Source organism: Rhinolophus sinicus, linkage group LG05 (assembly GCF_036562045.2).
Source record: "Rhinolophus sinicus isolate RSC01 linkage group LG05, ASM3656204v1, whole genome shotgun sequence".
Taxonomy (NCBI): domain Eukaryota; kingdom Metazoa; phylum Chordata; class Mammalia; order Chiroptera; family Rhinolophidae; genus Rhinolophus; species Rhinolophus sinicus.
In genome coordinates this window covers 182,014,131-182,037,249 of record NC_133755.1, presented here as the reverse complement: position 1 = coordinate 182,037,249, position 23,119 = coordinate 182,014,131, and the positions used below count along the sequence as shown (strand labels likewise).

At 48.9% G+C, this 23,119-nt stretch overlaps 2 long non-coding RNA genes across 3 annotated transcripts; both read right to left on the bottom strand.

Moving 5' to 3' along the window:
• Window positions 1-13,367: 13,367 nt before the first annotated feature.
• On the bottom strand, window positions 13,368-18,238 carry LOC141571735 (uncharacterized). The gene is made up of 2 exons (XR_012496819.1): window positions 16,338-18,238; window positions 13,368-15,475 (listed from the first exon to the last, which is right to left on the bottom strand). It is a non-coding gene; the product is annotated as an uncharacterized LOC141571735 (long non-coding RNA).
• Window positions 18,239-18,883: 645 nt separating this feature from the next.
• LOC109434929 (uncharacterized) lies at window positions 18,884-22,581 on the bottom strand. 2 transcript variants are annotated; one of them, XR_002135900.2, is made up of 4 exons: window positions 22,073-22,581; window positions 21,614-21,790; window positions 21,278-21,420; window positions 18,884-20,008 (listed from the first exon to the last, which is right to left on the bottom strand). It is a non-coding gene; the product is annotated as an uncharacterized LOC109434929 (long non-coding RNA). The 2 variants fall into 2 exon arrangements; XR_002135899.2 differs by lacking the exon at window positions 18,884-20,008 and having other exon boundaries at window positions 21,163-21,420.
• Between the last annotated feature and the right edge of the window lie 538 nt (window positions 22,582-23,119).

Genomic DNA, 23,119 nt, shown 5'->3' with positions numbered 1-23,119 from the left:
GGGGGCTGTACTTTTATTTCCCTGAGGGGTTTAAGAATAAAAATGTCTACTGTGTTTTACCTTCTTATTCCAAACTTATTTATTCTTTATGTCCTGAGCTTAAAAATTTGTTTCTGAGCTTCCTGGTAGCAAAAGCAAAATTAAACATAGTTATATAATCTCAGTATCTAACAAGAAACACCCATTACGAGAGACATAGTTTTTCTTAGAGAAAATTATTTTGTGTAAGTATATATTTATAATACATGCAATATAATGAGTGGAATTCTTTTTATTTTTATTTTATTTATGTATTTCTATTTTTTCAAATATTTTTATTTTTCAATTCCAGTTGACATTCAATATTATATTAGTTTCAGGTGTACAACATAGTGGTTAGTCATTTATATAACTTACGGAGTGATCCCCTGATAAGTCTAGTGCCCACCTGGCACCATACATACTTATTAAAATATTATTGATTATATTCCCCCTGCTGTACTTCATATCTCCATGACTGTTTTCATAACTGGCAATTTGTGCTTCTTAATCTCTTCCCCTTTTTCACCCACACCCCCAAGCCCCCTCCCATCTGGCATCCATCAGTTTGTTCTCTGTATCTATGAGTCTATTTCTGTTTTGTTCATTTGTTTGGGTGTTTCAGATTCACATATCAGTGAGATCATGTGGTGTTTGTAACGGACGGTACCCTAATGCAGCTTGTGGAAGAGGCGTCCATATTCTTCACGTCACTGTTCATTCTTGGTGAAAGCTGTGTCCTCTCCCACATCAGACCACCCCCACCTGCCCTTGTGGAGGTGGATCCCATGGGAAAATGGGAGAGAGTCTCTAGGCAGCAATTTTAGATCTCCTCACGTATTTAGCAAGTACTGTCCAAAACATGTAGAAAATGTTACAGAATTCTAAAACTTTTGGTCTCAAGACTCCTTTAATAGTTATTGAGAGAAGCCAGGAGCTTCTGTTTATGTGGATTATATCTAGCAACACTTCCTGTATTGGAAATTGAAACCAAGACCCTAAAAGGGCCTGGGGACCCTCAAAAGTCTTTAGGCCACACTTTGAGAAGTCCCTGGTTTCTACCATATGTGTCAGCCTCTCGTGCATGTAATCTGTGCTGGGGGGCGGAGGGGCTACATCTGAATTTCTGGGGAAACATTTCAAGATACATATTATCCAGACCCCAAACCGAGAGTCTGATTTTGTAGACCTGAGAGGGACCCCAGGGGGGCTGCTGCACAGCCTCGTTTGGGAACCACTGCTTTAACGCAAGAACTACAGGACAGGACTCAGGAAACACTCAAGGCGGATTTTATCACCTGTGTTCCGTGTTTTACGATCTTATGAGCAAACTCTAAAGTATTTATAGAATAGTTTACTTTGAGCAGGATAGTATCCCAGTAGGCCCAGAATCATTCATTTATTCATTCAGCAAATATTTCCCATTTCTACCGGATGAGGCAAACCTGAGATACAAAACTATTATAAAACTGCCTCCTACACAACTAAATGAATTCACCTGTTAAAAGGTATCATTAGGGATATTGTCTGTCAGGAGCGATGGTTTTGATTGGAGGACGGTTACTCCTTAGTTGTTCCTTAGGACGCTGGTTGGTCTCTATTAGCTCAGGCTCAGTAACAAAGCACCACAGACTGAGAGCTTAAGCAACAGACGTTTATTTCCTCACAGTTCTGGAGACCGGAAGTCCAAGGTCACTGAACCAGCAAATTCCGTGTCTGGTGTGGGCTGTCTTCCTGGCTGGCAGACGGCTGCCCGCTCTGTGTCCTCACACAGCCTGAGTCTGTGCTGCAGCACAGAGGGGTCCCTGGTGCCTCCTCCTACTGGGACAGGCCCCACCCTTAGGACCTAATTTAACCTTAATCACCTCCTTAGGGGCCCCAAGCACAGTCTCATTGGGACCAGGGCTTCCACAGGTGACTCTGAGGATAGTTCCATGGCATATCCATGATTTCTGCTGCAGACGTGCAGGTATGTTGAAGCGGCTGGATGACAGCAGTGGACAGGTCACTCTGTTCTGGACACGAGGACGAGTGTCTGCCCTGCTCTGGGGCCCCAGCACAGCAGCATGGGGCGAGGAGGTAGCATTTGGCTCCTGGCTCACACTACGTCAGTGACATTGGGCTGGTGTCGCAGGCTTGCAGGCTCTCTGAGGCCCAGGTTCCTCCATAAGCAAGTCAGGGCAGCGCAGCCTCCCTCACGGGCAGGGCGGAGGGCGGAGGAACATAGCGTAGTAGGGTGGAGAGCACCAGTGTTCCTACGCACCTGCCTGGCCACGTGCAGGTGCGGGGCGAGGCCTCTGGAGCCCTGTGACAAAAGGGCCACAGGCAGTACAGCCTTGTCTGGGGGAAAGAGCAGAAACGGCTCCTGGGCCACCTTGCGGAGAGACTCGGGAAAGGTCATGGGGAAGGTTGGCTTGAGGTGGGCAGGCCTGGGCCTCCAGCGAGTGTCTGCAACGGCTGGTGGCTGTCCTGGAGTGGGGACAGAGTCCCAGAGAGCAGTTTCCAGGCTCTTGGCCTCATGTGGAAAGGTGCTGGCTCAGGTAGTAGATGGCCATCAGCTGTGACTGGTTGGCCATCAGCTGTAACCAGTTAGCCACTAGCCACTGATATAACTGCTGTGACTGCGCTGGTGGTTGATTGGTTGGCAGGCAGAAAAGTGGACGGGGGATTGCGGATCGTGTGGATCCTATTTCCGGTGTGCGTCTCGCCCGGCCGCCAGAGAGACTGGGGTGCAGGAAGACCCCTTGTTGGGGTGCTGGCGGAAGTTTGCTTCCTGTGTCTCCAACCCAGCCACCAGCAAGAATATAGTGGTATGACTCCCCTATCTCTGGCTCCGTGGGTGTTCCTTTTTGGCCTCACCATGTCCTGCGTTCTTATGTGGGGAGCGGGACCAGAGACCCCTCATGACACCCCGCGTGACACCTGGGAACAGTCACGCTGATGTGCACCAAAGGGGCCGGGCAGGTGAACGACGGGGAGGGGACATGTGGGCTCGGGCCATCCCTGCACGTACACCCCTCCTCTGAGGATGTGGGAGAGTGGGCAGAGTTCCCCATGAGGAGTGAACCATGTCACATCCGCACTGGGACAATTCCATTTTGAACTGAACTCCTGAATGCTTGCGGGCATTTTGAGGCCCGGCCAGCCCTGCTCTCACGGTGCATTTTTTGAGTTGTACCTACGGGGCCTCTGAGACCCTGACAGATGAGGGTTTCCTCCTGGCCGCAGGCTGCAGAATGCTGGCCGAGGCTCAGCGGCGTTTTCCAGAACGAGCACGCCACCATGAACACTTAGGTCAGCACTTCCACTTATGGCAGTTAGACTGTTTCTAAGACACACTTCAGGTTACATCCAATAGGGTCTCTAAAAATGAGTCGTCTTGAGAAATTCTGCAGGAATTCCGTTCCATAGTGCTGAATGTTCAGTGTTTAAGAGTAAACCCTGCCCAGTGTTTAGGAGTAAATCCTCAGCCTTCCTCATACCCTCTCCCAGATCTGTGGATGAAGTGGTGTTTCATATTGTTACTGTGGGGACATTTTTAGTGTTTACCTCATTAGGTGACAAAGGTCAAGGTTCAAAAGACTAAGACATAAAAGAATTGTAATGCATGTGTGATGGGAGTTGAGCATATAAGAATTTGTACAATGAACGAAAAAACTAACATTGTGAATTTATTTGTGACTAACAAAATTTAAGAAGGCGCTCATTACATCTACAAGCAACAGTACCTTGAACAGACATGATGACACATTTACAGTTGAACTCTGCAGATGGATAGATGATAGATGATAGCGAAATAGTACTATGGGCTGAATTTGTGCCCCGTTAAAATTCTAACCCCAGTGTGCGGTAGCAGGTGGGGCATTTGGGAGGTGATTGGGTCACGAGGGTGGAGCCCAATGAATGGGATCAGTGTCCTTTAAAAGGGACCCTAGAGAGTGCACTGCCCCTTCTGCCAGGACACAAAAGACAGCGTCTGTGAACCAGGAGGCAGGTCCTCCCCAGACACGAATCTGCCGTTACCTTCATCTCAGACTTGCAGCCTCAGAACTGGGAGAAATAACGCGTGTTGTTCACAAGCCACACGTCTGTGTGCTGTTACAGCAGCTGGAGCAGACAGAGCTACAGGCGGTCCTGGGATGCGGTGCTGTAGACAGTTCGCCCACAGCCCTGGTTTGCCTTTTCACTGCATCATTTCGGAGGTCTTAGATTCACCACCAGTGTGGATGGAACTCCTTGGGAAAGTCTGTGTGACGTGTCCCCAACCACCTAGGTTGACATGTGGCAACAGTGTCCAGTAGTTACAGCTCCTGAGGGTGCTGGGGTCCAAGAGGGGAAGTGTGACCCCCACGTCCATGCTGTTTGTGTCACACGTCTGCAGGGACACATCTCTGCCAATCAACTCTGGACACCTCCCAACATGGATGCATCACTTTGTTGTTTTACAAGTGGAAGGGCCAGCACCGTCCAAGTAAAATGATTGCTCAAGGTTATGGAAAGCGACCTGTGTGTATTAGCCTGTCACACAAATGAAGGCTGGGAAGGGTTACATGGTTACCATGACAGAAACATAAAAACCTCACTCCAGGGAGTTGCTGAAAAGACACTCCGAGATGAAACCAATTGGCAAAATGAGAAAGACACAGACGCTGAGGGGGATTCAGCGACTCTGAAAGGGACACTGTGTCCAGCTGTTGGCTCTTGGTGACACAGATGGGCTGGCTCGCATCCAGGCCCACCACATTCTCCAGGACCCCTGTCAATCACTCATCTCTGCTCCTATTTCCCCATCTGGACACGGGTGATGGGTGCTGCCGGGCGGGGTGGGTGGCGGGGACAAGCCTGGCTCCTGGCACGCGGTGCTGGCCCTGGTCTGTCGTCATCGCAGCTGCTCGTGGGGGCGGGTCCTGACTGTGAGCCCACTGACGCAGTGCTGGGCTAGCAGACAGTCACGCCTGAGTTCTGGAACAATCCTCGATTTGTGGAGACTGACTCACATAGACGGCCGTTCATGACAAGTACAGCGGGTACCCACTGCTGGGTTGTCCAAGTGCCTGCAGAGAAATACCAGAGTGATGGAAGGGCAAGCTAAAAATCTAAGTCTAGGTTTTCTCAAATAATTTCATATTTGTTACAAAGCACAGCTATCTCAGGCAGTCGGGGGCCTGTAGGCAAAGCTGCATTAAGGAGATGATGTTATATGAATGCTTTGCTTCCCGTCTCCCTGTAAGACGTGTCTGAAAGCCTTGGGTACCTTTCCTAGGGACGCCTGTCTGGGCCAATAGCCTGGTAACTCCTAGCAGAAATCATACTCACTCTTCCACAAACAATGGCATATTTGCCTGCATTTTAGAAAAATGCGTTAAAATGTTGTAAGAGCAGCGACAAGAATAGGGATCCTATACCAGTAGTGTGGGAAAGGACAAGCAGGTGTCCAGGCGAAAACTCAGCTGGGATAACGTCAGTCATATTTCGCTGTGTGTAGTCCCGCTAATACAATCCCTTATGTTCTAGAATTGCCGACAGCAGCATTAGGGAAGGAACACGGAGCTGAGCTGCAGAGGGAAAGCGAGCTCCTGGGCTGCGTGACGATGGGCTGACTGAGACAGACCTGTACTTCCTGCTGCGCTGGAGCCAGGGAAGGGCTGCATTGGCCTGATTCGAGTTTTCCTAGGGCCACCCATCCCTGAGCTCAGCATGCATTCTTGTCATCCAAGATCCAATTTTTGGTCCAAAACACAGATAAGTATTTATAAGGTATGTAAGCCAGGTGACCAGAGGTGGCCCCTTTGAATACATTGTTGGAATTGTTCAAGGGGACAGGGGAGGGCAGGAAGCATTTGAAGAGGTGGGAGGTGTGGGATAGCAGAATTGGGGTGGGGGGTGTGAAGGGAAGGAACAGGATTAGCTGATGTCCACTGCCTCTGTTCCGTCTTCCTGCCCTGGAGGAAGAGAAAGGAGGAAGCTGGTGAGCAGGGACGGAGGGGGAAGGACGCACGCAGTGTGGGCTTTGGGCAGTGCCCAGGGTCCCCTTTGCCTGCTTTCCCAGGCCCCACGCCCATGGGCAATGCACAGGCCAGCCCCCTCTCCAAACCTTCCCCCTCGTCCTCATCCTCTGGGTCCAACCAAACTCTCCAAAGCTTAAAATAGTCCTGCTATTTCTCTGTGGTAAATGCTTCAGAGTCTGTTTTGAAAGGAGCAAACCTAAATCAACATCATTACATCAGTGTTCAAACATCTATGTGAACGTAAGAAACACCTGTGGGCCCCATTCACAGAGGTGTGAGAACAGGAGCCCTGTACCAGCCATGCTGGTGTGAATGCCCCTGTGTACTTAGACCAGTTCACACCTTTACCCCACTGTACATGCTTACCTCTTTGTCATATAGATTAACTGACCACATATATGCGGGTTTATTTCTGGGCTGTCAATTCTGTTCCATTGATCTATGTGTCTGTTTTTGTGCCAGTGTCATGCTGTTTGGATTACTATGGCTTTGTGGTATGATTTGATATCAGGTAGCGTGATAGAACTTTCTTCTTTCTCAAGATTGCTGTGGCTATTTGGGGTTTTTTTATGGTTTCATATAAATTTTAGGATTATTTGTTCTAGTTCTGAGAAAAATGCTGTTGGCATTTTTTATTTTTTTTTTAAGATTTTATTGGGGAAGGGGAACAGGACTTTATTGGGGAACAGTGTGTACTTCCAGGACTTTTTTCCAAGTCAAGTTGTTGTCCTTTCAATCTTAGTTGTGGAGGGTTCTGTTCAGCTTCAAGTTGTTGTCCTTTCAATCTTAGTTGTGGAGGGCGCAGCTCAGTTCCAGGTCCAGTTGCCGTTGCTAGTTGCAGGGGGTGCAGCCACCATCCCTTGTGGGAATCCAACCGGCAACCTTGTGGTTGAGAGGATGCGCTCCAACCAACTAAGCCATCGGGAGCTCAGCGGCAGCTCAGCTCAAGATGCCATGTTCAATTTTAGTTTCAGGAGACATAGCCCACCATCCCTTGTGGGACTCGAGGAATTGAACTGGCAACCTTGTGGTTGAGAGCCCACTGGCCCATGTGGGAATCGAACCGGCAGCCTTCAGAGTTAGGAGCATGGAGCTCTAACAGCCTGAGCCACCGGTCCGGCCCATCTCTCTCTTTTTTTTCTTGATGAGTCTGGTTAAAGGTTTATCAATTTTACCTTTAAAAGAACCAGTTCTTGGTTTCATTGATTTTTATTTTTTTATTTTTTAGACTGTATTTAGTTTTGCTCTGATTTTTATTATTTTCTTCCTTCTACTCACTTTGAGCTTTGTTTGCTGGGGGTTTCTTTGTTTTGTTTGTTTGTTTGTTTGTTTGTTTGCTTCTAGTTTCTTTAGCTGTAGGCTTAGATTGTCTATTTGAGATTTTTCTTGTTTGTTGAGGTAGGCCTGTATTGCTATGAATTTCCCTCTTAGGACTGCTTTCACTGTGTCCTATAGATTTGGGGTTTTCATGTTTATATTTTCATTTGTTATAAGGATTTCTTCCTTTATCTCATTGTTAACCCATTCATTGTTTAGTAGCGTGTTATTTAGCCTCTATGTGTTTGTGTGTGTTTTCCGTTGTTGTTGTTGTTGTTTTTTTTCTTGTAATTGATTTCTAGTTTTACACTTTATTGTCAGAGAAGATGCTTGGTGTGATTTCAATCCTCTTAAATTTATTGAGACTTGTTTTGTGGCCTATCATGTGGTCTGTCTTGGAAAATGATCCACATACACTTGAAAATAATGTAAATTCTGCTGCTTTGGGTGAAATGCTCTAAAATTATCAATTAAATCTATCTAATCTAATATGCCATTTAAGGCTGCTGTTTCCTTGTTGATTTTCTGTCTGGAAGATGTATCCTCTGGTGTTAAAGCCCCCTACTATGACTGTATTACTGTCAATCACTCCCTTTGTGTTGGTTAATATTCACTCTATGTATTTAGGTGCTCCTATGTTGGGTGCATAAATGTTTACAAGGGTTGTATCCTCCTGTTGGATCGATCCCTTTATCATTATGAAATGTCCTTCTTCGTCTCTATTATAGCTTTTGTTTTAAAGTCTATTTTGTTTGGTATAATAAGTATTGCTACCCCAGCTTTTTTTGGTTTCTGTTTTTGTTTCCATTTGCATGAAATATCTTTTCCCATCCCTTTATTCTCGGTCTTTGTGTGTCTTTTGCTCTGAAATGGTCTCTTGTAGGCAGAATATGTATATAGGTACAGATCTTGTTTTCTCATCCATTCAGCACCTGTCTTTTAATTGGAGCATTTAATCCATTTACATTTAAAGTGATTATTAATAGGTATGTAGTTATTGCCATTTTATTATGCATACTTATGTTCTTTTTCTCCCTCCCTCTTCTTCTTAAAGAAGTAATCCTTCAATTTTAAATGACAGCTTTCCTGGGTAGAGTAATCTTAGCTATCTTGGCTGTAGATCCTTGCTTTTCACCACTTTGAATGTTTTGTACAAATCCCTTCTGGCCTGCAAAGTTTCTGTTGAGAAATCAGCTGACAGTCTTATGGGAGCTCCCTTGTAGGTAACTAACTGCCTTTCTCTTGCTGCTTTTAAGAGTTTCTCTTTTCTTTAACCTTTTGCATTTTAATTATGATGAGTCTTGGTATGGGCCTCTTTGGGTTCATCTTGTTTGAGACTCTCTGTGCTTCCTAGGCTTGTATGTCTATTTCCTTCACCAGGTTAGGGAAGTTTTCAGTCATTATCTTTTCAAATAGGTTTTCTTTTTCCTTTTTTTTTTTAAGATTTTATTGGGGAAGGGGAACAGGACTTTATTGGGGAACAGTGTGTACTTCCAGGACTTTTCTCCAAGTCAAGTTGTTGTCCTTTCAATCTTAGTTGTGGAGGGCGCAGCTCAGCTCCAGGTCCAGTTGCCGTTGCTAGTTGCAGAGGGCTCAGCCCACCATCCCTTGCGGGAGTTGAACCGGCAACCTTGTGGTTGAGAGGACGCGCTCCAACCAACTGAGCCATCTGGGAGGCAGCTCAGCTCAAGGTGCCGTATTCAAACTTAGTTGCAGGGGGCGCTGCCCACCATCCCTTTTGGGACTCGAGGAATTGAACTGGCAGCGTTGTGGTTGAGAGCCCACTGGCCCATGGGGGAATCGAACTGGCAGCCTTTAGAGTTAGGAGCATGGAGCTCCAACCACCTGAGCCACTGGGCCGGCCCTCAAATAGGTTTTCAATTCCTTGTTCTCTTTCTTTTCCTTCTTGTACCACTATGATGCGAATGTTGGTACACTTGATGTGTCCCAGAGACCCTTTAAACGCTCCTCATTTTTTTTTTTTTTTGGATTCTTTTCTCTTTTTGCTGTTCCGATTGAGTGTTTTCTGCTACCTTGTCTTCCAAATCACTGCTTTGATCCTCTGCTTTATGTAGTCTGCTGGTGATTCCTTCTGGTATATTCTTCATTTCAGTTATTGTATTCCTTGTTCTGACTAGTTCTTTTTTATGGTTTCTATGATCTTTGTTTTTCTTTAATTTTTATTGGGGAACAGTGTGTTTCTCCAGGGCCTATCAGCTCCAAGTCACTGCCCTTCAATCTAAGTGGAGGCTATAGTTCAACACCAAGTCCAGTCACCGTTTTCAATCTTTAGTTGCAGGGGCACAGCCCACCATCCAATGCGGGAATTGAACTAGCAACCTTGTTGTTGAGAGCTCACGCTCTAACCAACTGAGCCATCCAGCCGCCCCTCTGGAAGCTCAGCAGCGACTCGTTGTCTTCAATCTAGTTGTGGAGGGTGCAGCTCACTGGCCCATGTGGGAATTGAACTGGCAACCCTGTCCTTTAGAGCTCGCGCTCTAACCAAGCCATCCGACTGCCCTCTATGTTGTTTTTTTATGCTTGTTATCTCTCTGTTGACGTTTTTCCTAAGTTTCTTGAGCATCCTTATAACCATAGTTTTGAACTCTGTCTCTGGCAGGTTGCTTGTCTCCATTTTGTTTGGTTGTTTTTCTGGAGTTTTCTCCTGTTCTTTTATTTGGGACATGTTGCTTTGTTTCCTCATTATGACAGCCTCCCTGTGTTTGTTTCTATGTGTTAGGTAGAGCTGCTATGTTTCCCAGTCTTGGCTGGGTGGCCTTATGTAGTCGGAGCCCTGTGGGTCCCAGTGGCACAGTCTCCCTGGTCACCTGCTCCAGGTGCTCCAGGAGTGTACCTTTTATGGGTTGTGTGTGCCCTCTTGTTATAGTTGAGCCTTGATTGCTATTGGCATGTCAGTGGATGAGATTGACCCTCAGACTCACTGGCTATGGGGTTAGGCCACATCCATAGCTTATGGGGTGCTGTGCAGGGGCTTACACCACTCAATGGGATTCTCCCCAGTGGCCTCTGGTGCCTGTTGAGATCGCCCTTTGGGTGTGCCGCTTGTAGAGCTAATTGGGCGGTGCTCTGCTGTGGTCTGAAGCCAACCTCCAAGTATGTTGGTTCTGGGGCCGTTTGGGAGGGGCTCCTGTGCAGGCCCAGGTCACCCACTGCCTGTGACTGGTCAGGGACTACCTGGTAGGAGCTACAAAGTGATCTGTGGTTGGTTGCTGCCTGTCCAGGACCTGGAGGCATGTGGGACCTGAGACCAGTTGTCACCAGGGCCAGCTGCCCGTAAGACTCAGGAAGAATTATTTCTTAAAATAACAAAAACCGCAATAAAAAGTAAGCCCAGGGAACATACTTATGCTTTCTGGCTTAAAGCTGCCATCACAATGCACACATGAGAAACCATTAAATAAGTCAGATAACTTCTCCCCCAGCTTTCTCAAACTTGCACTGAGTTCTGAAGAAGTCTGTTTTGTATGTATATCAATTACTTTGACTGCAGGACATTGATTATTAATTCAGTTTTCCATTCTCAAAAAACTTAGTATCTTATAAAAGCTTACAATCAAGTGCATATTTTATGACTTACAATAAATGGAAATACTAGAGTTCTAGTGACACTTAAAAAGCCCTCATGGCCACGTAACAGTAAAACTTATACATAAAGGATCACTTAGGAGCAAAGGAACAGAGAAAGCTCCTGGTGACCATTGTAATCTTGGTTGAAAAAATTAATGTCGTCCTGTCTTCCCTTTTCTGGGTGTCTTCAGACCAGCAAAGAAATGAGATTTAAATGCAAGTACTCCCGTCATTATGTGCCTGGAATTAAATATCAGTTCAGATTTGAGCACAAATGTAGTTCACATTTAAGTTGATGTTTAATTCTAAGGATGAAGTACTTTGGATTAATTTGTCCCTCATCTTTCTGTTGCTTTGGAAGACTGAAAAAACTATTTGTGACCCTTTTTTTCCTCCATAATTAATATTTGAAGCCCTTATTTGGCCCTTTTCACTCCAATGTACTCAGGTATTCACACTTTTACTCCTATTTAGTCATACTTTTGAATGTGACGGTCCGTGGAGATTTTAGAAGAAGGCAGTAATCCAGGGGCACGTGTGGAGGGCTGGGGCCGCACAGGTGCCTGGCTCAGTACCCCAGGGCTGTCCTCGCATCAGGCCCCACCCCGTGGTGCCCCTTCAGGTCAGTGCCAGCCCAGCTGCTTCCTGCACAAACTCCGGACCTGCAGCCACCAGCAGCTCTCCATTTGAGCCTGTTCTGAGAAGCCGCCTTGCTCCCACCCTGCACTTGGGCTTGTTGAGTGAAGTCCCTGTCACACCTGAAATCTTAGTGTCACCGCCTTGCTGGCGCTGCCCCTCCGCCCAGGTGCCTCCCCGTGGGCCACACCCCACCCTGAGTTGGAGCTATTTTTGCCCTTGTCCCTTGTCTTTTGCTAGGTGCATTGTCCCCAAGGGCAGGGACTGAGGGCTGTCATTCAACTTCACCCTTGGTGACTGTCCTGGTCCTTGCTCGGACATTGTCAGTGCATAAAAATTCCTCTTGAATGAATGAGTGAGTGAGTGAGTGAGTAGAATGATGCTTTTCTATTACGTGAGCCATTCACCTCACTTAATTTGCTAATCAGAAACGGGTACTGCAACCCCACATATGGGGACTTGGATTTTGCTCTCTCTGCAGATGGAGAAATCTGCAGGCACTAATGGGGAGTCTATCAGGGTCTCGGGTGACTCTCGTATTTCTGCCCCAGGGTCACTCCGGGCAGGATGCAGATTTTGGGGAGAGGGCAGCTGTGGTTTGACCTCACACAGTGAGGAACATGGGGGAGGGGGGAAAATGAGGACATTTGACCAGAGGAGGGCGGTGGATACTCGCAGCCCCTACAGTAGCTCAGAAACAGGGAGCAACCAGCCTGGGTGGACACCCCACGTGCATTGTAGCACATGGAGCCATGGTCATTCACTGACCAAATGCCAGCAGCAGTCTGAGAGCAGGGGATGTGTCGTTGCATGTCCCCATGAGACTTACATTCTAATGGTGGGAGACAGTGAACAGGAAAAAGAAAGCAGGTCCAATGAGTAGACACAGGGCAGTGGGGAGGTGGCTGCAGGCTGCTGGACGGCAGCACGGGTGCGCCTGAGCACAGGCGTGAGGAAGCTGGGCACTGGCCACGCAAATCCTGGGGGGCTACGTCAGGCAGGGGGGTGAGCTAAGTGGCAGGATTAAGCCACAAGGAAGCGTGAGTGGCGAATGGGCAGTGAGCCCCGAGGAGGGGTGTGGGGATTTGGCAGATCATGGAGGGTCGCGGGAACCATGTGAGTGTGTGGTGGGAGTTCTAACAGCCCAAGTCCCCACAACTGTTAAGTGGCAGAGCTGTTAGTTAAACGCAAAGAAGCTTATGCTTCCATGCACAGCTTGCCTTTCCCACTCCCGAGGACAGACCCCGCATCCTGTAAGCGTCACTGCACCTCAGGGACCGTCCCCTGTCTCTGCAGAGCCCTCCAAGGAGGGCAAAAACATAGCTGGACAACACACCTGCTCATTTGTTAGCTGAGTTGCTGTTATTCTTTTTCAGTAGTGGTTATGGAAATTTGAAATATTTTTTAAAAGGTAATTAAATACCACAAATCGAAACATAAGTTTCTTTTTTACGGAGAAGAATTGTGTGGCTTGATCTCAGGTTGGTCCCCCATTTTGTCGTCCTCATGCAGAGAAGTAATTAAAGACATCATGTGTGCTGAGCAAAGCCAGGCTGTAAATGAGACCCCAGTCCCGTCGTAAATGCCACACGTGTTTTCTGAACAGAATGAGGAATAATCATATGATTGCCCCACGATACATGTCAAATCACCATGTTGTGCACCTGACACTAATATAATGGTGTATGTCAACTGTACTTCAATGAAAAGTAACAGTGCTCCGTATTTGGTTACTGAGTAACAGTATTCAAAACATTTTCATATGTTTTGTCTCATTGTTCTACTAACAAAAATACCAGATTGATGGGAAAAAGGTTTATTTCTTAGGAGATGAGGCATTTGATAATGGTACAATACAAACAAAAAGAAACAGGATGATCCTGGGAAAGTTTCCATGACATTTGATACTTACGAAGGATCTATTAACTTACAGTGTTATTTCTTCTAAATACCAAAATGCAATGATGGACTTTTGTTCTTTTTTAATAACTGTGCTTTTCCTACTTGTAAAAAATCTGGATATAAATTAGAAAATAAAAATTACTCATGTTTCTATTATCTGGGTATCACCTTTTATCATCTTTGTTTATTTCCCTTCTAGTATCTATTCATATATAAAGAGGACTATTAAAAATTAACATAAGAATTTCCTCACCTTACTAAATATTTTTCCTATCACGTGATTTTACTGGCTGTGTAGTTTCCCATTATTACCATCATTTTAAAAACAAATTCTCTAATCAAACATTTAGTTTGCCCACCTTTTGGGCCATTATAAATGCCGCTGCAGTGAGTGGCTGTGTCCCCAGTATTTATGTTTATGAATTGTAAATAATACTGGGGTGAGCAGTGCTGTTCACGTGTCTTATCTCCGAGTTGTTTTGGGATCAACTTCAAAACAAGGGAGCCGAGAGTGTGAATATACTGAACTGGTTTCAGTGACTTTTCCTCCAGAAAGTTTGGCCAATGTCCGCCCAGTGTGTTGTGTGCAAATGTCTTTTCCGTTCACCCACAAACACGTGGTGTTACTATCTTTCACATGTTACTCTGATAGACCAAAAAAAAAAATCAAAGACATCTTGTTCGAACTCTTTGAATAATAAAAGTTAACCTTTTTGTGTATTTTCATGTGGCAACAATTTGCATTTCTTCTTTGCTGTTTACCTGGCTGTTTTTAAAGTATTCTATTCAGTGTATGAAAGCTGACAGCAATTAAGACATTTACAGAGTACCGGTGTGTAGTGGACTTTGTTTCCAATGACAGACTCTCCTTGACCAAACCTGAGTCTCTGAGTTTCTTTTCCACTGGGCCTCATCCACAGGTGCCGTCCTGGGCCTCCCTGGGCCTCGCCTGTGGGCATCGTCTTTGCCTAAGCGCCCTTGGCCTGCTTAGACCAGTGGTAGCAAGCTTCCTGCTGTGTCACGTTAGGGAGACTCCCCAGCCTTGACAGCTGGTCACCCTGGCCTGCGCTCAGCGAGAACCCCCGCCTCAATGTCTCCATTAGCAATTTCCCATCCATCAACCCCCCCTCACTCCTCACTATAAATCCACCTGCCTTTGCTCCGTCTGGACTTGAGCCTGTCTCTGTCCCTGTTGTGACAGGCTTGCACCTACAGCCCTGAATGAAGTCTTCCTTCCTATGTTAACGAGTGCATGAATGATTTTTCCTGACACCAAGCACTGCACATATACGAACTCACTTAATTGTCTTGACATCCTGTGAGATAGATACTATTTTGCCGATGGGAAGACTGAGGCCCAGAAAGGCTGATCAACTTGCCCACTGTCACACAGCAGCAAGTATGGGAGCTCCATTCAAATCACAGCAGGTGTGCTCCCAACTGCTCCTGCATGAACGGTCTGGCCAGCTGTAAGTTGGAGGGGAGGGGCCATGGTTTCATGATCACGATAAAAATTCTGTTTCAAACTGCTGTGTTTCTTCCTGTTAGATCAGCACTCGGCCCCTCGGGCTGAGAGGACGAGGTTTTTGGTGGAGTAACCAGGGCCTCCATCGCTCACGGCGGGAAACGGCTGACTTCCCGGTTGGAGTAAACAAATGAAGTGCAAGAGGAAGGAGTTCCAGTGTTTTCCGACCCCCAAGATGTGTGCCCCGACGTGAACTGGCGCTCCCTGAGTTTCCCCTTATTCCAAGTCACACTTCTCACCCTGCTGGTGCCAGGACCCGAGCCTGGGGAGCGCCTAACAGGACGGAACAATGCGACTGACTAATGCACACAGAAGTGGCTTCTGCGTCCACAGCTGTCAGCCTAAGGCTGCATTTTTAGTATGACTCTCATCTTCCCCGGTTGTGCACGCAGCTTTGTGCAGTGCAAACACAGAGCGTTCCCGAGTGCCCCCGGAGCTCCAGGCGAGCCGAAGAGACAGGAGCTTTCTCAGAGGGAGGAATCTAAAAAGAACAAGAAACTCAGACAGCAAGGGTGCTCGGCAGTGAATTCCAATACAAACCGGGTGGCTGCTGGATAGAATGGAAAATGAGAATGACGGATGCTGGCTGGGACGTGGTGCACACCTTGGTCACCAGGCTGGCTGGCTCGTGTTGTGACAACCGATGGAGATGCAGGACGCGGTGCGTCCCGCCCTGAACGTGCCCGGACAGGCCCCAAGCAGTACTAGGTGCCCTGCCAGCCAGAGCCTCACTGAGTCACACAGATGGAGGGGGCTTGGGGCAGGGAAGGGTGGCCGGACTGTGGGGTCAAGGTCAGGGTTGGGTGAGCAGTGAGGAGGGTGAAGGGACAGGAGGGGACCTGGAGGCCAAGGGGATGGGTGGCTAGAGGCTTCGGAGCCCCTGCCCCCTTGAGGCCACCTGCCCCGCCCCCCATGCTCCCCGCCCCCCTCCCTGTGTTGGCCCAGGAAGGACTGCTGGCCAATTGTTTCTCTAGGGAATTAGAGGAGATTAAAACCAGGAAAATGCTGCAAGAGGCCTGTAAGGCCACTGTTTTAAAATAGTCCTGAGGAAAAACAAACATGATATTGTTTGGCAGCTTTTGGATTTTTTCCTTCTGTTTTGCAAAACTAAATCTAGCACTTTGTTATAGCCCTCCAATTTTCATGACAAAGTTTCAAGGACAAGAGGAGAAATGTGCTACATTCTTAAATACTCTTTGTGACAATGCCGAGTTTGTTGAGTCATTAGAATGACTTTTAAGTGGAGGTAACATTAAACCATCTTTATCCTTTGCGGCTGAGTTAGCTGTCCTGTGTCATGAGTGAGTGAAGAGTGGTAAACCCTGGCGTCCCCGGATACTTACCAGGACAGAACAAGCAAAGCAGCCAAAGCAGAGGCCACCACCCTGGTTCAGGTGGCCTGGGCATCAGGCCGAAAGTGCCTAAACCCGCACGTCCTCCCCCCACAGACTTCCACGCTGACCCTCATCTAAGTCTGTCCCGCACACCAGCAACCTAGAAGCCACGCGTCTTGGTTTCTTTCCTCAGCATCGTGATGGAGGGACCGTGGCAGCGCCGTCCAGGGACAGCACCGTGTCCTCGGGGTCACACGGGGGCCAGAGCAGTTGCAGAGTCCGGTCATCCAGGTCCGGGAGCAAACTGAGCAGCGGCTTCCTGGCCCTCAGGAATCCTGCCGCTTCTCCAAGGCCCTGGGGAAGAAAGCCCACCTCCTCCTGGGCCATGGAGGGCCAAGCGCCTCTGCTTGGTTTGGGCACCGACAGGATGAGCCCCTGGGACTTTGTGGCTGGGACGATAATCCCATTTGCAGGTTAGGTGCCTGGATGCAAAGGGAGGCAGAGTGTCATGACAGCGCCAGCAAGCGGGGAGTCGTCTCCCCCGGGAAAACCCTCGTCCATCCACTTCTTCGTCACGTGAGCTTGGAGTGAAGTGGCCAGAGTCACACAGCCAGTGGAAGACCATGGTGGACACGACGTCCAGCTGTCCAGCCTCCCACCCCTCCAGGGGCCCTGCCGTCCACTGCCCGGCCACAGACTTCGCTCTGTGATCACTGACAGACAACACAGCCCTGGTGGCCCCTCCCACCCACCTCCACGCTGAAAAGCACCTAGCAGAACCCAGCTTCCTTCCCGCCCAAAGCACTTCCCTCACAGGCCAGGCCACCCCCCCTGGTCATACGAGGGCAATGCCTTTCTGAAATGTTTGCTTGGTGGCACTGAAGAGGAGTCAGCTATCAAATAAACATTCCCATGGAGGTTTTCCGACCCCCTGACCTCTCCCCCTGGGAGACTGTCCACCAGGAAACCATGTTTTTAGAGTAAAAGTCGCTTGTCCTTTTTCCATCCTCATACTCGATGCCCCAACATGGACTGCAGGGGGGTTGGGAGGGCCGCTCTGGCCGGGGTGTGTGGAGGGACTTAGTGACCGATTCTGGACGTAGGGGCCGTGTCGGAGCGCTCCCGGTGTTCTCGTTTGGAGGATGGTGTGACTGCTCAGGACAGGGAATGGCAGGGTGGGGTGAACCTCAGGAGAGAGTGAGGGCTCACGTCTGGGTACGTGGGACTTCAGGGGCTGGCGGGATGCCCTTGGATGTGAGCTTGGAGTCGGGAGCGAGGTCAGAGTGCACAGGGGGTGTGAGCCATCAACGTCCTGGTGCTAAGAACAGAAGAAGGGGTGGCTGAGACCCCCAAGGAACACATAGCATGAGGACCAAAGGGGACAAAATAGAGTCTGACAAGCCAACCTTACAGAGGCGAGTGGGAGGGCCAATGGGAGAGATGACGGTGAGTGGCCGTCGAGGCAGGAGGGCCCGAGCCTGTGGTTGCAGACACAGCAGCCAAGGGAGATGAACAGGTGGGGGGCGGTGACCGGTGCCAGGAGCAGGACGGAGGCAGCAGGAGGACAGTGAGCCTTACACCCTGCGGACAGCCAGGCCTTTGCAGCAGTGGTTTCCATAGAAATCAGATCACAGTAACGACAGGTAAGAGGCCGGGCCGTGGAGAAGGGGTGTGGAATAGGGGGGACCGGTGGTTGTCAGGGTGAGCGGGGCCTGCAGAGGCAAAGGACAGCTTTTGTTTGTTTTATAGCTTTTTTGAAGTGCCCTTGACATACAATAAGCTGCACATACATAAACCTGTAAACTTCGACAAGTTTTGACATATGTATGATGTATGTCAAGCCATCTGTCGCCTTATTAAATCAAAGCAGTGGACATATCGATCACCCCCAAATTTCCTCATGTCTCTTTGGAAATACCACCCCTCCTCACTTCCCCCCCTCCCCGAATTGTCCCAAAGCAACTGCTGATTGGCTTTTTGTCATGATAGGTTAGTTTGCATTTTCCAGAATTCTGTACAAGCAGTCTTCCCATATGCGCTCTGTTCGGTCTATTTTTTTTTCCTCTCAGAGAATTGGATTCATTGCAGGGTGTGATGTGTATCGACAGCTTATCCCTTTTCCTGCTGAGCGGTGTCACTACATGGTGTGGCTATGCCACAGGTGGGTTACCCGTACATCTCTGGATGGATGTTTGGGTTGTTCCTGGTTTGGGGCCGTTACAATGTCACTGTGAGTGTGCAAGAGGATGTCGTGTGCTGACGCCGCTTCTCTGGGTGAAAACCTGGGAGTGGAAAGGGGGTCATGTGGTAGGTGTGTGTCTCACTTTCTAAGAAACCATGAGACTCTGCCAAAGTGGCTGCACCATTTGACTTTCCCACCAGCAGTGGATGGCGTTTCAGTTGTTCCCAGCTCTGGCCCCCAAGGGATGTGGTTGCATTTTGAACTTGAGCTGTTGTCATAGGTCTGTGGTGGCGTCTCATCATGGTTTTGACTTTCATCTCTCTAATGACTCACACTGCATCCCCATCTTTATGTGCCACCCCCGTATCTTCCCTGTGGGGTGTCTGCTCACCTCTTTTCCCATTGTCAAAATGGTTGTTTCCTGATTGTTATCCGCATTCTAGTCTTAAAGCCGCCCTCCAAGTCACTGCCAAGGGACTCCATGTTTGATAACAGGAAAATATAACGGACTTAGGAAACACTAGGCTTGCACACGTAGGACACTAGGCTTCCACACACAGGGGCACAGGAGGTGGATTTATTAAACAATTTCCTTTGCCTTTGGAATTTCTGTCCTTAAGAGTCTCACTTTTCTTTCTTCAGTGACTGAAAGGTCACAATGCAGAAACGACATGTGAGAATGAAACAGGATCTGAATAGAAATCCTGAATCGTCTTCCATGTCACGACGCCATGGTCTTCAGACTGCTGTTGTGGCTTTTCCTGACCTGGAACAGGAGGAGTGGCAGTGCCATGGACAGGCAGTGTGCCATCTCACCTGTTCCGTCCTGTTTCATCATCAGCAAGGTGTGGGAGCCCCAGCCGGAGTCTGCTGCCCGATCCTGAAATGGAGGTCACCAAGGGACCAGGCTCTGTCTGTCTGTCCTTCCCCCTCCACCCTTCCTTGCCCTCTAGACGCATCTCTCATGGAGCAGGGAGAAGATAAGAGCCAAGTTCTGCCTGCCGATCAGAACAAAGCACTCAGCCCATCCCCAGGGTGGGTCTGCCAGCACCTGCTCCAGGCCTGGGGGGTTCCCAGCGGATGCCCACCTCCCATGGCTATGGGCGGGCGGGGTGCCCTGTGCAGACAGGTCCTCATAGGCACAATGACGCAAATGACTGGATCCTACAGAGATGGGACAGTGGAAGCACTAACATGTTGCCGTGGCAACACAGGTGGCGATGCCAGTCTCAGCCCCTGATTTCCATCAAGAAAGTGCTGTCCACGCGTGCTCTTCTGGCGAGGAGGTCCTGAGAGCCGCAGCGCGTGCGCAGGTGCCCGAGGCTTTGCATTCCCGAGACAGGTGCTCAGAAGGCACTGCCCGTGAGAGGACCCCAGCACCCCAACCTCTGTGGGCCTGGTGACCCGCTCCCTCTACCCTACCGTCGTCCCGAAAGCAGTGCCTTCGCTTTTCCTTTCCTTTTCCACAGAACGACGGCTTTCAGACCGTGGCTGTGTCCTACGGGCAGAAACACACTTTCCATCGTGACCCAGCGTGTGTGTGGGAAACAAAACATTTCATGAGACCACACTGCCCCTTCCCACGCGAAGGCAACCTCTTCTGTACATTGTAAAGTATGTGGGACATGCTACGTTCTTGTCTGTTCCGTTACATTAACACAACCCACTAAATGAACGCCTGAACCAGAACTGGGGGAAACACCGCGCAAGTTAATGAGCGGCCGGGGAGGGCGGGCTCCGACCCCCGCTGCTCCCAGGCCGCGCAGCTGCGATGCGAGGCTGAGCGGGAAGGTCAGCTGCCCGGGAAGGAGCACAGCCTCGCAGAGCCAGGTCCACGCCTGCCGGGTTGTGCAGACACTCAGGGAAGGACGCTGAACGTGGGCAGGGCGCGGTTTCTTCCTTCCCTATTTTACACGTAAGGAAACTGAGGCACAGACGCACGGCGTTCCTCGCGTGGAGCCGCGGTGCCTGCGTGGGCATCCGGTTCCGGGCACCGAGCCCCGCACGCCCTGGGCCGCCCTCCAACTGCAAACGGGAATTGGTTCCTAACCAGTCTGAGTAATGTTAACACCGAAACAGTCCGGCCTTTCCCTGCAGGACCTGTTATGCAAAGGCACCGTGTTAGCCTTTTTTCTTGCCTTTTCTTTTAAATAAGTTTTCCAGGGATAAGAGTTAGTAGTCTTAGGATCTCAAAATATCCCTAAGCAGTTCACCTCAGCGTTTAGAAAAATGTCTGGGGAGATTTGCTGTCATTTGGGACGCTCGTGCGCATTGTCAAAACAGTTTTCTCTAGAAATGCATTTCAATTTCTCCTCATTTTTTTGTTTTCAAAATTGAATTTATGCAACTTGAATTCTTTCTAATTTTAGAATTTAGTGCTACCAACTTTTGAAGTCTATGTAATTGATAACATGGTATATCAGGAGGGGCCCACAGCCGTTTGTATAATTAGCTACTCAAAAATTAAAACTCTACAAAGAAACACATAATTAGGATTCACAAATAGGGAATTCTTACTTCAAAAAATATAATACTTAGTTCATATTGCAGAAACCTAGTTCTGTGCTTTCCTCTGTTTTTTTCTATCTCCCTCCCTCCCTCCCTCCCTCCCTCCCTCCCTCCCTCCCTTCCTCCCTCCCTCCCTTACTTAATCTGTCTTTCCCTCTCATTCATTCCTGAGGCTGAGTTTGACTGTCTAGTTTGAAATGTCAGCAGTGTTTCTCTTGAGTCATTTATATTACAGTGCAGGTAAGTACCCAGTGGTTACCTTTCTGTCTGTCCCTTTTCCACCCGCATTCCCTGCAGGTGAGGTCTGAGCGGGCCTGGCCTCAGGCTGCCTCACTGCGCAGCGTGGGCTGGACCTGGGACGACAGGCAGCCGGTGAGCTCAGATCTGAGCTGGCCTCAGGGCCTGGAAGGAGAAATACAGAGAAATGTCCAGCCTCATTTACAAAGATTCCAAGATGAAAGCATAAAAGGTTTGGCAGATTAACAAGAGAATGTTGAATTTGGTGTGACAGACGAGAGCAATACAATGCCATCTTTCTTTGGGGGAAACAAGGCTCTGTGATGAGTGTGAGGCTGCAGCTGCAGCTGGCACTGACCTCACTTTTCCCGCGGTGGAGGCGGGGCAGAGAGGTGGCTGGCTCCCAGGGCCGCTCACCAGCCGTGCTCTCCTGCGGCTGCACTGATCACCTCAGGAGCAAAAGTGACACCGCCAGCAATGGCGCTAAGGAGAAAGCCACGGCGAGTCCTCAGCTTGTAATCTCCAGTCTGGAGAACTGTAGGTGAAAGGCCGGCGTGGAATCATCCTTTAGAAAAGGCTGTTCCCAAACAGCTAGTTGCTTAGAAACAAGTGACCTCCACATGTCACTCATAGTCCCCCTGTCCTTGTCCCTTCCTCTCCTCCTTGCCCATCTCCCATCTCCCTCTCCCTCTCCCTCTCCCTGCCTCTGTCTTTCTATCTCTGTCTCTGTCTCTACCTCCATCTCTCCCCACCCCACACACAACAGTTGCCGTCTCCCTCCCTGAGTTTTGAGAGTAGCTTGGGTCAGAAACCTGACCTGCACTTTGCAGTGTTGTCCTTCGCAGGCACATGGCTTGCTGCTGCTGTGAGCACTGTGCCCCATATGGAGCGCCACAGGCGAGAAATGAGCTTTGTGAATGTTTTGGAAAGTGGAACACTGGCCTTCCTTGCTGCATGAACTCTGTCTCCAAGCCTTAGTTCCGTGTCTCCAAATCTCACCCGATGCAGAAGTGGGTGGGGAGCTCTGGGCTTGTGCTTCCAGGGAAACCACCACAAGTCGGTGGTGTTCCACTCACCGGGACTCCGCATGTGATGCTGAACAGAAGAAAGCGGGTGATGTGCGAGCAGAAACCCTGCTAGATGGCAGTTTTCAGAGAGACAAATACATGCGTGCACGTTATAATCACTAGCTTAGGAGCGAACCATACTATTCCAGGAATTTAGCTCCTAAACCTTAAAATGTACAGATTACATACTCAGATCAATTTTTTTTTCCCCAAAAAACTTAATTACTGCAGAAAAAGACCATTCGGTATTCCGTCACAGAAAAACAGCATATACTTACAATGCTCTTCATGGTCATCTCTTCACGTAAGAACATTTTCTTCTAAGTAATACAGTTGGTCTGAAGATCTGAATGTCAGTTGATAGGGGACCAGACAGAAGCACTGAGAAGCTGAAACCTCATTTATTCAGCAGTGCAATGAAACTGCTGTGACCCAAGGGACCTGGACTCTGAGGGCGTGTGGACAGTCGCTGAGCACTGGGGACATGGCCCTTTCGCTCTTCATGTGCTTCTCACACAGGGTTGGCAGCCTTCGTGCACCCTGCTAAGCTGTGGCTGCACTCATGGGTCAGGGGGCAGCAGGGAAGGGACGGCCAGACCCCGGGTGAAAACAAACCACTGGGAGGGACAGGCCATGATCTCTCTCCCCAGACATGAACTTGACCATGTTAGGTGGCATTTCAGGGGATGAAGGTGGTGAGTGGGAGCGGTGCTAAAGAGGGAAGGCCAAGGCTGCATCCAGGAATTGAGATGGGAACTGTTTTTCTCGGGTTGTAACAAGGCACAGAGCCACCGTCA